Source organism: Rattus norvegicus, chromosome X (assembly GCF_036323735.1).
Source record: "Rattus norvegicus strain BN/NHsdMcwi chromosome X, GRCr8, whole genome shotgun sequence".
Lineage (NCBI taxonomy): Eukaryota > Metazoa > Chordata > Mammalia > Rodentia > Muridae > Rattus > Rattus norvegicus.
This window is the reverse complement of record NC_086039.1, coordinates 94,201,536-94,212,655: the sequence shown is the minus strand read 5'-3', so window position 1 is coordinate 94,212,655 and position 11,120 is coordinate 94,201,536.

The following is an 11,120-nucleotide window of genomic DNA, read 5'->3' as shown; positions in this document are numbered from 1 at the left end:
GAAACTCAGAACTGAATGTATTACCATCCTATATTTCAAGTTATATTACAGAGTTATATTAACAAAACAGCATGGCCTTGGCATAAAAGACACATTGATTGACGTGAAGGACCAGATATAAATCCACACAAGTATGAAGACTTTCCAAAGATGCAAAAAAAAAAATACAAACTGGAAAATAACATAATCTTTAACAATTGGTTCTGTTCAAACTGGAAAATTGAATGTAGATTTATGAAATTGCATCCATATCTCTTACCCTGCACAAAGTCCAGCTACAAATGGACCACAGACCTCAATATAAGACAAGAAACCTTTATCTGATAAAAAGGAAAGAAGAAAATAGCCTCAAATTCATTCTTACAGAAATGGACTTACTGAACAGAACATCATTAGCTTTGACAATAAGAAAAAAAAAATTATCAAAATGGAACTTCATGAACCTAAAACGCTTTGGTAGAGCAGATGGCATCACAATTCAAGCAAAGGGGAAGCCTAAGCCATTGGGAAAAAACTTTTATAGCTATATATCTGATAGAAGATTAATTTCTAGAATATTTAAAATACTAAAAACAAAATAGAACATCAAGAAAACAAAGTAATTAAATATGGAATTTAAAACTAAATGGGTAGTTATCAAAAGATAAAACACAACTAAGAAACATGTAAATAAATGTTCACAATCTTAGTCATCAAGGATATACAAATTAAAACTGCTTGAGACTTCATCTTATTCCAGTCAAAATAGCCAGTCTAAATACCCAAGATCAATAAAATTAATTATATCACATGCTGCTGAGCATCCAGGAAAAGAATAATTACTCATTACCAGTCATAGTACAAAGTAAAACAGCACTATGGAAATCAATATGAAGATTCCTCAAGAAGCTGAAAATTTAATTACTCCAGTATCCAGCTGTACATACAACATTTGGGCACATAACCAAAGAACTCTACATTTTATTGCAGAGATACTTGCCCATTCATGATCATGTGTCATTTATTCATAATAACTGCAGATTGGAAGTATCCTAGATATCCATCAACTGATGAATGGATAATGAAAATGTTATACATTTAAAGAATAGGACATGATTTTTCAGTTGTTAGCAAAAGCAAAAATATGAAATTTTCAGGTAAATGTATGAGTCAAGATATAATCATATTGAATGTGTTAATCTAAATTCCAAAAGGCACATATTGCTTTTTTCTATTATATAAGGAGTTATAATTTAAAGGTTTTAAAATATGTGGTTTAAAAGAAAAACAAATAACCACAGATACTTGACTCAAAGTAAGAAGAAGGGAGGAGTATAACACTACAAAAATACAAAAGGGGAAGTAGAGTTGGAGGGTAAATGAGTAATTTGAGTGTAGATTAGGATAAAAGAAACCATAAGGGGAAGGACAACTAACACTCTAACACTAAATGATTTTGGAAAATGTTATGGAAATCTACTACTGTGAAAGCTTCCTAAAATATATGCATATATATGTAACATGAATATAAATGGTGTTATCATATAGTGAGGGAGGCAGTGTCTAATGCATATATCTTATGCCACTACATAAAATCTACAGGGTCAGGAATGGGATATATCTTGTTTAGTCATGGCCCAAAGGTGTCCCATGTGCCTATGAAATATCCCAGTCTATTGCTAAGGTTATTGGTAACTCTTTACAACCTGATGGTCCTATTATTGAAAACATTATTTACTTACATAGCTTCAAAAATGGAGAAATTTCACTGGGGCTCAGTTAGAAATTTTACTCCTACTGATTAGTGTTCCTGGTACTAGAAGGTACTATGCATACTACTGGAAGAAGAAAGCAGTCATCTATATCATCCAGCTACAAAGTCTAAGACTCACAGGAGTGACCATCTGCAAGAGACACAGATGAAATAGTAGCACAAATGTTATACAAGTAGCCAACTACTTTTTAAATTGGGTTGAAAGCTTGTGCCATGAAGTAGAATCCATACCCAATACTGCTCGTATCTTAGTGGCCAAGACTGAAACTAGATAGATTATTGTCCTAAGGAAATGTTTCTGTTTTTGTCATAAAGGAACACAACACCAGATTATTCCTAATGACAAACAGATAGTGTTTACTCTAACAATATAGTATCTTCCATAAAACCCATGAACAATACCAATATAAACTCATAGGGATTGTGACAGAAATCACAAGACCTGTACAGGTATAAAACCAAACAAAATTCCTATAATGAGAAAGGAAATTCGACACACAAAGCCCCTAAACAAGGAGGTATCTGCAACAAATACCTGCTGGGGAAAATCAGTTTTCTTGATTAGAGGGTCAAAGATATATTAGCCAAATCCATGACAGGCTGCATGCCAAGGAGTAGCTTGCCAATACAAAACTGACAATTTGTGTGTGTGTGTGTGTGTGTGTGTGTGTGTGTGTGTGTGTGTGTGTGTGTGTTAATTTTAACATTTATTCCTTACATGTATTACATCCTGACCACAGTTTCACTTATGTCCATGCTTTCCTACCCTTCTCCCCAAGTTCATCCTCAACCTCCCCACCACCAAAATAAAGTGCAGGCCTCCATGGAATATCAAACAAACATGACATAACAAACTGCAATACAAATGGGCACAAACTCTCACATCAAGGCTTGACAAGACATCTCTGTAGCAGGGAAAAGACACCAAGCATAAGCAAAAGATTCAGAGATGCCCCCTACTCCCACTCTTAGAAGTCCCACAAGAATACCAAGCTACACAACTATAAAATATATGCAGTATATGTAGATCAAACCTATACAGAGTCCATGACTGGCACTTTAGTCTCTGTGAGCCCCTATGAATCCAGCTTACTTAATTCTGTGGGTCATATTTTCATGGTGTCACGATTCGTTTGGATCTAATAATTTTTCTCCTCTATCATTATGGATTTCCATGTGTTTGCCTAAAGTTTGACTTTGGATCTCTCCATCTTTTCCCAACCGTCACTGGATGATGCCTCTCTGATGTCAAATTGGTTACGCACACATCAACATAGCAGAATATCATTAAGAAGCATTTTATTGACATTATTTATTTATTTACTCGTGTATTTATTTATAGTATTTGGTTCTATCCTATATCTCAGAGATGGACAGTTTCTACTTTCTGGCTATTGAAACAGTGTCAGGAATGAACTAACTTTCATGGCACAGGGCTCAAGTTATACTAGTCAATGGTGGCAACTGTAATGCTGCTTCTACTGTCTTAATGAAACATCATGATAAAAAAGCAAATTTGGGAGAAATGTTTTATTTTATACTTCTATATTTCTGTTTATAGCCAAAGGAAGTCTGGACAGAAACTCAAATGCGGCAGGAATCTGCAGGCAGGTGGTGATACAGAGGTCATGAAGAGTTGCTGATTTTACTGGATTGTTCCTCTTACTTTCTTATAGAAGCCAAGACTACCAGTCTATGGATGGCACCAGCCACAATGGACTGCGCCCTTGCCCATTGATCAGTAATTTTGAAAATGCTTTACAGCTATAACCCATAAAGTCATTTCTTTAACTGAGGCTTCTTTCTTTCTGAAGATTCTAGATTGTGTCATGTTGACACATAAAATCAACTAGCACAGCAACTCTTGCAAGGTCTGTATCACCTTTATCTCAGTACATATTGCAGGCAGGACAGATTGTAGGTCAAGGTTTTTGTGGCTGTACTGATTCCCAATTCTCACTAATAGAAGCCTTGTGTAGTTATAGAAGATGACCAGTTCCAGTAGGCTCTGTATTCCCTACTACTAAAAGAGTTTTTTAGTGTCACTCTTGGAGATTACAAGGAGTTTCCACTGAACTAGGATTTTACATTGCCTTCCAAGCGTCCCAAATTCCAGTCATCTCTCTGAGTATTCTCTCCCTCCATTCTGCTTCTAGTCCACATGTCCTTGTTCCCATTCTTAACTACCCCCAATAAACATGCAAAATATAATCTATCTCCCCTTGCCGTGGAGGTTCATTATCATCCCCTGAACTCTCAAACCTCTCAATTACTTAGCCTATTTGGATGTGTGGATTTTGGCATTATTATTTTTTACTTAAAAGATAATGTTCATTTATAAGTGAGTACATATATGTTTTCTTTCTGAATCTGGGTTACCTCACTCAGAATAAATTTTTCTACTGAAATCCCCTTGCCTACAAGTTTCATGATGTCATTTTTCAACAGCTGAGTAATATACATTGCATAAATGTACAATACATTTCTTATCCATTTTTCATTTCAAGGATATCTAGGTTGTCAAAAGTTTCTTGCTATTATGAATAAAACTGCTATGAATACAGTTGAACAAATGTCCTTTGTGTAGGATATACTTTTAGATATATGCTCAAGAGTAGTATAGCTGGTTCTTGAGGTAGATTTATTTGCATTTTTAAGGAAACTCCATATTGATTGACAAAGTAACTGTACAAATTTATGCTCCCACCAGTAATGGAAATGTGTTGGTTTCCCCTTGTTCCACATTCTTGCCACAATAAACTGTCATTTAAGATTTTTATCTTAGTCATTCTGAACTTTGTAAGAAGGAATCTCAAAGCAATTTTGATCTTGATGGCTAAGGTGAATTCTCTATTGAGAACTGTATATCCCATTGTTAATTGGATTATTTGGATTGCTGATGTCTCATTTTTTTTGAGTTCTTTATATATTTTGGACATCAGGCCTTTGTAAGGTATATAAAAAAAACCTTTTCCATTCTATAAGCTTCTGTTTTTCCAATTGATGGTGTCCACTGGCTTTAGGTGTTTCTCAGCCATTCGGCATTCCTCAGCTGTGAATTCTTTGTTTAGTTCTGAACCCCATTTTTTAATAGGGTTATTTGTCTCCCTGTGGTCTACCTTCTTGAGTTCTTTGTATATTTTGGATATAAGCCCTATATCTATTGAAGGATTGGTAAAGATCTTTTCCCAATCTGTTGGTTGCCATTTGTCCCTAACAACAGTGTCCTTTGCCTTACAGAAGCTTTGCAGTTTTAGGAGATCCCATTTGTCGATTCTTGATCTTAGAGCATAAGCCATTGGTGTTCTGTTCAGGAAATTTTCTCCAGTGACCATGTGTTCTAGATTATTCCCCACTTTTTCTTCTATTAGTTTGAGTGTATCTGGTTTGATGTGGAGGTCCTTGATCCACTTGGACTTAAGCTTTGTACAGGGTGATAAGCATGGATCAATCTGCATTCTTGTACATTCTGACCTCCAGTTGAACCAGCACCATTTGCGGAAAATGCTGTCTTTTTTCCATTGAATGGTTTTGGCTCCTTTGTCAAAAATCAGGTGCCCATAGGTGTGGGGGTTCATTTCTGGGTCTTCAATTCTATTCCATTGTTCTGTCTGTCTGTCTCTGTATCAATACAATGAGGTTTTTATCACTATTGCTCTGTAATAGTTATGAGTTCAGGGATAGTGATTCCCCCTGAAGTCCTTTTATTATTGAGGAGAGTTTTAGCTATCCTGGGTTTTTTGTTATTCCAGATGAATTTGCAAATTGTTCTGTCTAACTCTTTGAAGAATTGGATTGGTATTTTGATGGGGATTGCATTGAATCTGTAGATCGCTTTTGGTGAAATGGCCATTTTTACTATATTAATCCTGCCAATCCATGAACATGGGAGATCTTTCCATCTTCTGAGGTCTTCTTCAATTTCTTTCTTCAGAGTCTTGAAATTCTAGTTGTACAGATCTTTTACTTGCTTGGTTAAAGTCACACCAAGGTACTTTATATTATTTGGGTCTATTATGAAGGGTATCGTTTCCCTAATTTCTTTCTCGGCTTGTTTCTCTTTTGTGTATAGGAAGGCTACTGATTTATTTGAGTTAATTTTATACCCAGCCACTTTGCTGAAGTTGTTTATCAGCTTTAGTAGTTCTCTAGTGGAACTTTTGGGATCACTTAAATATACTATCATATCATCTGCAAATAGTGATATTTTAACTTCTACTTTTCTGATCTGTATCCCCTTGACCTCCTTTTGTTGTCTGATTGCTCTGGCTAGAACTTCAAGAAATATATTGAATAAGTAGGGAGAGAGTGGGCAGCCTTGTCTAGCCCCTGATTTCAGTGGGATTGCTTCAAGTTTCTCTCCATTTAGTTTAATGTTAGCAACTGCTTTGCTGTATATGGCTTTTACTATGTTTAGGTATGGGCCTTGAATTCCTATTCTTTCCAGGACTTTTATCATGAAGGGGTGTTGAATTTTGTCAAATGCTTTCTCAGCATCTTATGAAATGATCATGTGGTTTTGTTCTTTCAGTTTGTTTATATAATGGATCACGTTGATGGTTTTCCGTATATTAAACCATCCCTGCATGCCTGGGATGAAGCCTACTTGATCATGGTGGATTATTGTTTTAGTGTGCTCTTGGGTTCAGTTTGCAAGAATTTTATTGAGTAATTTTGTTCCGATATTCATAAGGGAAATTGGTCTGAAGTTCTCTTTCTTTGTTGGGTCTTTGTATGGTTTAGGTGTAAGAGTAATTGTGGCTTCATAGAAGGAATTCGGTAGTGCTCCATCTGTTTCAATTTTGTGGAATAGTTTGGATAGTATTGGTATGAGGTCTTCTATGAAGGTCTGATAGAATTCTGCACTAAACCCGTCTGGACCTGGGCTCTTTTTCGTTGGGAGACCTTTAATGTCTGCTTCTATTTCCTTAGGAGCTATGGGGTTGTTTAACTGGGTTATCTGTTCCTGATTTAACTTCTGTACCTGGTATCTGTCTAGGAAATTGTCCATTTCCTGCAGATTTCCAAATTTTGTTGAATATAGGCTTCTATAGTAAGATCTGATGATTTTTTGAATTTCCTCTGAATCTGTAGTTATGTCTCCCTTTTCATTTTTGATTTTGTTAATTTGGATACACTCTGTGTCCTCTCATTAGTCTGGCTAAGGGTTTATCTACCAAGATGAACTCTTAATCCTAAATGTCTATGCTCCAAATGCTAAGTCACTTACATTCATAAAAGAATCCTTACTAAAACTCAAAGCACACATTGCATCTCACACTATAATGGTACGAGATTCCAACACCCCACTCTCATCCATGGACAGATAATGGAAAAAGAAACTAAACTGAGACATAGAGAAACTAACATAAGTTATGAACCAAAAGGATTTAACAGATATTTATAGAACATTCCATCCTTAAAGAAAATGATATACTTTATTCTCAGAACTTCATGGTACCTCCTCCAAAATTTATCATAAAATCAGTCACAAAACAGGTCTCAACTGATATTGAGGTCTGATATATTCAGTTCTCAGGAGTCCTATCAGAGGACCACAGACTAAAGCTGGCTTTCAAAAACAAACAAAGAAACAACAACAACAAACAACAACAACAAAAAGGACATAAAGCCCACATATACATGGAAGTTAAACAATGCTCTATTCAATGATAACATAGTCAAGGAGGAAATAAAGAAAGAAATTAAAGACCTTTTAGAATTTAATGAAAATGAAGGCATAACATACCCTAACTTATGAGACTCTTTGAAAGCAGTGCTAAGAGGAAAACTCATAGCTCTGGGTGCCTCCAAAAAGAAAATGGAGACAACATACATTAGCAGCTTCACAGCATACCAACAAGCTCTAGAACAAAAAGAAGCAAATATACCCAAGAGGAGTGGACAGCAGTAAATAACAAAACTCAGGGCTGACATCAATGAAGTAGAAACAAAAAGGACAATACAAAGAATCAAGAAAATCAGGAGCTGGTTCTTTGAGAAAATCAACAAGATAGATAAACCCTTAGCCAGACTAATCAGAGGGTACAGAGAGTATATCCAAATTAAGAAAATCAGAAATCAAAAGGGAAACACAACAACAGAATGTGAAGAAATTAAAAGAAATCATCAGATCCTACTACAAAGGCCTATGTTCAACAAAACTGGAAAATCTGGATTAAATGGACAATTTTCTAGACAGATACCAAGTACCAAAATAATATCAGGATCAGATAAACCATCCCAACAATTCCATAATTCTTAAAGTAATATAAGCAGTTATTAAAAGTCTCTCAACCAAATAAAGGCCAGGACCAGATGGGTTTATTATAGGATTCTATCAGACATTCATAAAAGACTCATAGCAGTACTGTCCAAACTATTCCACAAAATAGAATAAGAAGGAGCACTACCCAATTCCTTCCATGAAGCCACAAAACTCTTATACCTAATCCACACAAAAACTCAACAAAGAAAGCAAACTTCAGACCAATTTCCCTTATGAATTCTGATAAAAAATTTCTCATTAAAATTCTTGCAAACCAAATTCAAGAGCACATCAAAAAGATCATCCATCATGATCAAGTAGGCTTCATCTCAGGGATACAAGTGTGGTTCAATGTATGGAAATTCATTATTGTATTCCACCATACATACAAACTCAAAGAAAAAAAGACACATGTAATTTCATTAGATGCTGAAAATCATTTGACAAAAGTCAACACCCCTTCATGATAAAAGTACTGGAAAGATCAGGAATTCAAGCCCATGACTAAACATAGTAAATGCAATATACATCAAACCAGTAGAGAACATTAAACTAAGTGGAGAGAAACTTGAAGCAATCCACTAAAATGAGGGACTAAACAAGTCAGCCCACCCTCTCTCTACCTATTTAATACAGTACTCCAAGTCCTAGCCAGAGCAATCAGACAACAATAGGAGGTCAAAGGGGTAGAAATTAGAATTAAGAAGTCTAAATATCACTATTTGCAGATGATATGATAATGATAGTATACTCCAGCAGAGAACTACTAATCCTGATAATCAACTTCAGCAAAGGTGCTAGATATCAAATTAACTCAAACAAATCAATAGCCTTCCTCTCCTTAAAGGATCAACAGGCTAAGAAGAAATTAGGGAAATGACACCCTTTACAATAGTCACAAGCAAAATAAAATACTGTTGTGTGATTCTAACCAAGGAAGTGAAAGATCTATATAAAAAGAATTTTAAGTTTCTGAAGTGAAAAATTGAAGAGGATCTCAGAAGATGGAAAGGCCTCCCATGCTCATGGTTTTTAATATTAATATCTTTAAAATGGCCATCTTTCAGAAAGCCATCAACAAATTCAATTAAATCCCCATCAAAACTCCAGATCAATTCTTCACAGCGTTATAAAAAGCAATTTGCATATTCATTTGGAATAACAACATCATCATCATCAACAACAACAACAACAACAACAACAACAACAACAACAACAAGAAAAACCCCAAGGATAGCAATAACTGTTGTCAGCAATAAAAGCACTTCTGACAGAATTATCATCCCTGACCTAAACCTGTATTAAAAACCATAGTGATAAAAACTGTATGGTATTTGTACAGAGACAAGCAGGTAGATCAATAGAATAGAATTGAAGACTCAGAAAAAACACACACACCTATTGTCACTTGATTTTTGACAAAGGATCCCAAACCATCTAGACGAAAAAAGAAAGAATTTTTCACAAATGTTGGTGATTCAACTGGTGGTCATGATAGGAAATGCAATTTGACCCATTTCTTTTGTTTGACTTGTACAAAACTCAAGTCCAAGAGGATCAAGGACCTCCAAATAAAACAAGATACACTCAAACTAATAGAAGAGAAATGGGAAAAAGCCTCAAACACATGACCATAGGGGAAATTTTCCTGACCAGAACACCAGTGGTTTATGCTCTAAGATCCAGAGTCAACGAATGAGACTTCTTAAAATTGCAAAAGTTCTGTAAGGCAAAGCTCACTGTCATTAGGACAAAATGGCAACCAAAAGATTGGGAAAAGATCTTTAACAATCCTACATCTGGTAGAGTTCTGATATCAAAAATATACAAAGAACTCAGATTAGATTCCAGAGAATCAAATAACCACATTAAAAATGGGGTACAGAGCTAAACAAAGAATTCTCAGGTGAGGACTATGAAATGGCTGAGGATCACTTAACGAAATGTTCAACATCTGTAGTTATCTGGGAAATGGAAATCCAAATAACCCTGATATTTCATCTCACACCAATCAGAATGTCTAATGTCAAAAATTCAGGTAACAACAGATGTTGGCAAGGATGTAATGAAAGAAGTTCAGTTCTCCATTGCTGGTCATATTGCACTCTGGTACAGGCACTCTGGAAATATGTCTGTAGTTTCCTCAGAAATTTGGACATAGTACTATCTGAGGACCCAACTATACCAACTCCTGGGAATATACCCAAATGATGCTCCAACATATAAGAAGGACACATGCTCCACTTTGTTCATAGTAGCTTTATTTATAGTAGCCAGAAGCTTGAAAGGAACAGAGGAACAGATACAGAAAATGTGGTACATTTACACACTGGAGTACTACTCAGTTATTAAAAACAATGAATTCATGAAATTAATAGGCAAATGGATGGAACTGGAAAATGTCATCCTGAGTGAGTTAACCCAATCCACCCCCAAAAAATGATATGCACTCACTGATAAGTGAATATTAGCCCAAAAGCTCAGATTACCAAAGAAACAATCCACAGACACATGAAGCTCAAAACGAAGGATGAAGTGTGGATGCTTCAGTTCTTTTTAAAAGGTGGAAAAAATATTCATAGGAGGAAATATGGATAAAAAGTTTTGAACAGAAACTAAAAGAAAGGCCATCCAGATACTGTCCCACCTGGGGATCCAGCCCATATACAAACAGCCATCAATCCCAGACAATTTTGCTGATGCCAAAAATACATGCTGACAGGAACCTCATATAACTGTCTTCTGAGAGGCTCTGCCAGAGCATGACAAATAGAGAGGTTGGCTCACAGCCAACCATTGAAATGCAAACAGGGTCCCCAGTAGAGGAGTTAGAGAAAGAATTGCAGGAGTTAGAGAAAGAATTGAAAGGATTTGCAGTCCCATAAGAAGAACTGTATCAACCAACCATACCCACCAGAGGTCCCAGGGACTAAACCACCATCCCAAGCATACACAGCAATGGACCTATGGCTCCAACTGCATTTGTAGCAGAGGTTGGCATTCTAGTGCATTAATGGGAGGAGAGTCCCTTGGTCTTGTCAAGGCTCAACGCCCTGGTGTAAGGGATTTTTAGGGAAGTGATTTGTGAGGTAGTGTGTT